A 6,842-nucleotide genomic window follows, 5' to 3' on the forward strand; every position below is an offset into this window, starting at 1 on the left:
GGGCTTTAAGGGACTCCTTGTTTGCCTCTGATCCCTTTTGTTCACTTACTTGCATTCAATGCTTGTGTTATAACTGGCAAAAAGCTAAAATGTTAAACCTGCCTTTAACATTCATGTTGTGCTTGCAGTTTCCCACGGACACAGGAGTGAAATTAGACATCCACATTATAGGGGTGATTGATACTGAAAGAAAATAAGACCTACCTTAATTTCACTGACAAGATGGTTGGGAGCAGGCGAGTCCAGAGACATACTCTTCGAAGGAGTGTCAGAGCTTGCTCCTTTCCCCTCTCTCTTCTCGTTCCACAGCTTGTTCTTTTTATCTCCCTCTTTCTGCCTTCTGTCTTTCCAGCTTCTTTTCTCCTGAAGTCCATTCTCCTGCTCTTCCTTCTTCCTCTCTCACTTTGTTCCCTTTCTAGCCTTCCTTCTGTTCCTTCCCGTCTCTTCCTCATCTACACGACGCTCCTGGATGCGTTTTCCGCTCTTGCCGCCTTCCCATCCCTGCCACCACCTCCGAGTGTATCTGGCTTGTCTTCTTTAGACAGAGAAGTGCTGGGGATGAGGGGCGGTTTGACTGAGCGGTCAGGGACACATGGGCCGTCTGCGTCGAGTCCTTGGTGACCCGTTGTGGCTGGCTTAGGCTGTCTGACACATGGACAGAGGGTTTCTTGGTACGGTCAAACTATGACAAGTGAACAGGAAGATAAAACAAAACATGAGGACATAAAGACCACTTAAGTCCTTAATGTTTTGACTTTCCCAGAATATGTAGTACACCTGTGGAAGGCTTGGCTGTTGCAGGTGCGTGCTGGATATGCCTGCCACAGGGCCCTTCTTAGTAAGGTCTTGCTCAGAATTTGTAGAGCCTGTGACAGTGGAATTGACCACCATCTGGCAGCCTATCAATCACCAGGAAGTTTTAGATGTGGGGGGTTCCACTGGTGCCACCCCATTCACCAGCACAGGAGCGGAGGCTTCATGGGGTTCGGGTGTAACCTCTGGCTCTGGTAAGGTGGGTCGGAGGTTTGGTTCATCAGGAAGTATGGTAGCAAGTTCACTGCTCAAAACATCAGAAAGTAAATACATTTATGAGAGAAACATATTCTTAGAATATTAGACTAAGAGTCCAGCCAGACTTAAGAGCAATCCAAGATTAATATCACACAAAAAAAACAGCCTTAACACTACTACTGGGTGAAGAATTTGGGTTGGGAGCTGGAATAACTGGTGTATGTGCCATATTAGTTAGGAACATTTTGTTGTGTAAGAGCCATTCAGGTGAACCATTAAAATGTGATTTGGAAACTAGTATGTGTTTTATGATGGTTGAACAAAAAAACAAACAACAAAAAAACAGACCTACAGTAAGAAACCACTAAAAGATGGCAACCGTTGTGTTTAGTTGAGTTGTTGCTGGCTAGAGCGTGCAGGAAAGATAACATCCAAAAAACACAAGCATAATCTAGGATGCAAAGCTCAATAATAGATTTTTGGTGAACATTAATATATGAGTCTAAATTATGGCATTTTGATCAAATCGAGACAGAAATAGGCCCACTTTATTTACAAATTTATTAATTTGCTTTTATATTATTTTTAAAACAAATATCTAGCTGCATTAAACAACCCCTGCAAACATATTAAACTACATAGCCTAATTAATACAAAGAGCCAAAACTGTATGTGCGGTGCTGGTATTACTCACGTGAGGGAAGGAGCTGATGATATTCTGCCTAGGGGGCGGACTTAGCGTTGGTTGTGTACATGGGGTTAAAACAACAGCCAGTTCTTGTAGCCTCCCTCCAGCACCAGCGGCTCACTACGCAGGATGGTGATGCGTCCCACTGTGGAGGTCAACAAACTCATTGTACCCACAGGAAAGTTCTGCTGTTGTTATTCACACTCATAACGCATGCACACAAATGCCAACGCCCTCACACTCACACAGTTACCTTATAGAGGGCATCTTGAGGCTCTGCAAAGGTGGGGCCCAGTTTTAAGGTCAGTGACAGAACTAAACCAGTCCAGCAGGACTATGTAATCCACAAACCCCCGCCGCCTCCAATGCTCTTTCGAAATCTCTGGCAGCTTTGCCTCAATCATTCACAGTGATTCTAAACACATACAGAGGTTTAGGAATTAAGACTTTGTTCGACAGTAAATTACATGAACAGAGGGAACACCCAAAAAAACAACAGTTAACAAAAGGAAATAAGATAATAGATGCATTCATATATCACTCCAAAATTAGATACAAAAACAAATTCGGGTCAGATCAAACATCAGGTATGAAGCCTGAGGTCCAATCCCCTTTCTCACCGGGGTAATGGCCTCCCAGGCACGCACGTGATGCAAGTCTGCGCCTTGGACCTTAATGCGAGACTCCTCAAAGTCCCTGTTGCTGCGTGCATCCATGACAATCATTGTAATCGTCTGGTCCTTCATCATGTGAAAAGCTTCTCAGCTGAGATCCCACCAACTAACACCGCAGTCATTAAATCAAAACAAGACAACAACAAAAAACAGTTGATGGGGTTTAAGCTAAACATAACAGCAGCAACAGTCTTGTTTACAGAATGATTTCACCTCATAAATGACTTTGCAAATGCTTTGGGATTCTGCTTACCTTTGAGGTTGCTTTCTTCAATTCATTTCTTCAGTTCATTCTGTTCTCCTTTTACTGCCACACACACACAACATCATCTTGTCAAAAATGTAATATTGAATTACTGATTCCATTTGGCTTTATTTCTTCTTACATTGAATAACTTTAAAACAATAAAAAAAAACATTCCATTACCTTACAAAACATAGTCATTTATAAATTTGCAAATGAAGCTAGCATTATTGCGGTATTACTGCTAAGATACGACCTGTAGATAAACTGTACCTTTAGTGAGTGTAGACTTAAATACAACCAAACCATGGTTATTTACGTATATTATAATGTACATTGAATTCTCTTTGTTGAATTAAGTGTCGGCCTTAAGTGAATATGTTTTAATATGCAGACACTGACAGTGCCTCTCTACCTTTTTGCTGTCCTTCTTGTTTGCCGATGACACTTTAGGATGACTCTCTTTTTCTGTATTCCTCCCTCTTTTCTTCTCCTCTTGTCTCTCCATCTCCTCAAGTTTTTTTCGAACCTCAACTTCCTCATACCTGTTTAAAATGAAAGAATAGCTAGATTGAATAGAAAATATACCATTGTTATTTCTGCAGCCGATAAATTAATAAGGCGTCTACAGTCTAAGACAAGCAAAGCCTCTACACCTGAGTTTAAGGCTTTAGAGAGCTTCTCGGCTTCTTCAATGGCTTTCTTAAAGCTGTTTGCCCAAGCATGGTCGTGTTAATACTCCTTATACATTGAAATAGAGAAGAGTTAACACAGAAAAACTAACTTCAATTCTTGATACATTACAACAAGTATTTACATAAAAGTAAAAGGCACAGAAAAAAAGTTACAATAATTACATATACCGGTGCTGCTTGAAGTCTGGTCTTTTCTTGATGATGTCATATATGTAAATACTTCATGTACAGCACATAAGCTTTCTCCTCATCTCTTTCAGACGACACTCCTCTGCTGCCTTAAAGATTTTGCCGGCACTCTGAACATAGCTGAGACACAGACAGTAGTAAAAAACAGACTTTCATCACTATGGTTGCATGATTTGACCCATCTCTCTCCCCTCACTAGAGACAGTTCCTATGTGCTATGAGTGTGTTCTACAGTACTGGGTTGACACCAGTAACATGAAACCTAAAGGTACCTTCTGTGTACTTGTCTTGTCCGGCTAATGTCAGCCTTTTTATTGAGTTCACCCAGAGATGTGGACAGATATAGCCTCTTGGCCCCGTGGAAACTGCAGGCATCTTCGCGGGTGTGTTCAGTCAGAGCTGTACACAATTTCTGAACATATCTGGAAATATGTTTGATGAGAGCAAAATAGCAAACATAAACACATTCAATTAGTCGTGTTGCAAATCTGTTTGAAAAGCATTAGTAGTTATAATAAGTTGCAGTTAGCTTCAATACAAATGAGTTCCTCACTTACCATTTGCTGTCATTCAGCATTTAAACATGGTCACATTTAGACAACGTTAAGGTAAAAATATAGGCTATGACGATGAAAAGTTACATCTAGTTAATTAGGATGTTGCCTATCAGGTTAGGCGCGTTAGCAACATTAGCTATCTTGTGGTTTCATTGGCAGAACATTAACAACAACAACAAACAACAGTTTTCGGCTAACATAACGTTAAGCCGCGACCATCTTTCTTGACTGGATGCCTGTTGGGCAGCTAACGGAAAATTAAACATACCATATTCAACATATAACACTGACCAACCACATATTTAATATAAACGTTATTTAGCTGTATAACTAATTAAATGTTAACTACGCGTTGTTACCTTCGGAGTTAGCTAACGTTAGCTAGCTACGTTATTAGCAAGGTACGTTCTGAGCTCACGCAGTTAAGCGTCACGTTAGCTTAGCTACCTGGGTTATATAATTAACTACAGAACAGGTGACTAGTTATGGATACAATCATATTCAGCCGTAAAGGGATACCCTTTAGTAATACTGCTAAAACATATTTAGTGGACGATAGTTTTGGCAAGATACTGTTAATTTAAAATTACCTCTTTCGACACTTAACTAGATACTCTTTTGACAGCTGATTCCTGGTTCCTTGTTCCGCATTGTTTCTTCGTCTTCTTTGACGTTGTCCAGCAGCTGGTGTCTTAATGTTGTCTTAATGCCACCTTCTGGAGATCATGTCTGTTCAATGGCCCTTTTCTCTTGTCCTGTCCATCCACGTCCCACCTTAGTATTTCAAACTCTCAAATCTCCCAAATTTCTTTTATTCGTTGTGTATAGCCCTGCTTTACAATGTGCCATTTAGGTTTTTTATGCTATCACATGTTGAAGTTTAGATTCTACATTGTTACAAAACCAGTCAGAGGTGTTTCTGCAATGTGTAGGCCTGGTGTCAAATTGCTGGGTCCTATTTCAGATACAGTATTAGGGGACCACTAAGGTCTATGTAAAAGAGACTTCAGATACGTATTAGGAGTCACATTTTAACACAGTTTACATGCCTGACAGTTGAGCCGACATTGTCTTCTACATCATTGTCATCAACCATTGGAGGTCGGGTAATATATTGGGTATTCTACTGGGCTTCATTCCAGTTGTCAAGCTCTTTCCCCTCATCCTTGATTATATATCTTAAGACACCAAATTCTACACAGGAGAGAATGTAAATTTAGTGTTGCTTATAAATCCAGAACAAGATCAAATTAAAATTGTAAAGGTCTAGGCAGGACTGCATTGCATGTCACTAAGCCAGTGTATGCACGTGAGGGGAGTGTGACACCTAAACCACAATGTACCCCCCCCCCCCCCAATTCTGTTAACCCGTGTGTTGTCTTTCCATCAAAATAGATGTTTGTCACTTTTTTTAACGTTTTAACACTACGTAACACAACTTATTAACTTTAGTTTTACAGTTATTTTTGGAATTTATGGTCAATAACCTAATTTAAGGAAATTTATCTAATGTTTGAGTTAGAAAAGAGACATTTTTTAGAAGGAATTATTAGACTAAAATTATATAATTAATGGATAATCACTGACTGGAATATGTCAATATTTACTCATACCATTTCAAAACCACTAATTATATGTATTTATATATAATATATAATATATATAATAATTTATTAAATGCTACAAAATGGAAGAAGACACCTCACTAATGTTAAAAAGAACATTGATATAGGAAAACTGGTCAATTTGACCCGAGGACGACATGAGGGTTATGACAGAGGTTCTGACCCAGAACACAGAGAAACATAAACGGACAGCGTAACAATTCAAAAACGTTGTAGTAAACTTGTACTTATAGCAGCTAAGGACAGAAAAACAAGGTAGGCTGACTCCGATCTGGATAGGGGCTGAGGAGAGCAGGCCGTGTGGGATCCAAACTTTCTTCTGAAATCCAAGCGGGAAGGTGGAAGGCTTGAGCGTGAGAGCCACGGCCACAGGTCTGGAGGCGGTCTGGACAGGGGAAACGGGATGTTAACAAAAGCACGGGAATATAACACTAAGACTAAATGGCACACAAAGTCAACTGGAAGCTAAGTACCACATGGTGGTGCAACGATCTAGCGCCGGTGGGGATTTGGCTTGCGTTGAGCAGGGCTTACCCGGGCGTCGCTCCAAACTTACTTTGGTATCTTGAACCGATGGAACAGCAGTTCCCTCTCCTGAGCAGGAAACAAGGAGGGGTTGGTATCCAGGGCAACCTCGAAAGGTGAGAAGCCAGTGGCGGAGGTGGCCAGGGAGTTGTGGACAACTCTATCCACGGCAGAGTTGGGCCCAGGAGGAAGGACGCTGAGCAGACACACAAGAAGGGTGCTCTAGGTCCTGGTTGGCTCTCTCAGTCCGAACCATGGATTGGGGATGGCACCCTAGATATATAGATGATTAGATAGGATAGATAGATAGATAATAGATAGATAGTAGATAGATGATAGATAGATAGACAGATAGATAGATAGATAGATAGATACTTTATTCATCCTGAAGGGAATTTTAGGCATGCAGTAGCAAGACAAACATACACAACAAACACATACATGCACCAAAGCAGTACAAAAAACTTTCCAGAAGACGATAAACTGTGGGCCTTATCAGCAACAATGTTTCTGGAAAGTTTTTTGTACTGCTTTGGGTGCATGTATGTGTTTGTTGTGTTATGGTTGTCTTGCTACTGCATGCCTAAAATTCCCTTCAGGATGAATAAAGTATCTATCTATCTATCTATCTATC

The sequence above is a fragment of the Etheostoma spectabile genome, chromosome 1, assembly GCF_008692095.1.
Source record: "Etheostoma spectabile isolate EspeVRDwgs_2016 chromosome 1, UIUC_Espe_1.0, whole genome shotgun sequence".
In the NCBI taxonomy this organism is placed as follows: Eukaryota; Metazoa; Chordata; class Actinopteri; order Perciformes; family Percidae; genus Etheostoma; species Etheostoma spectabile.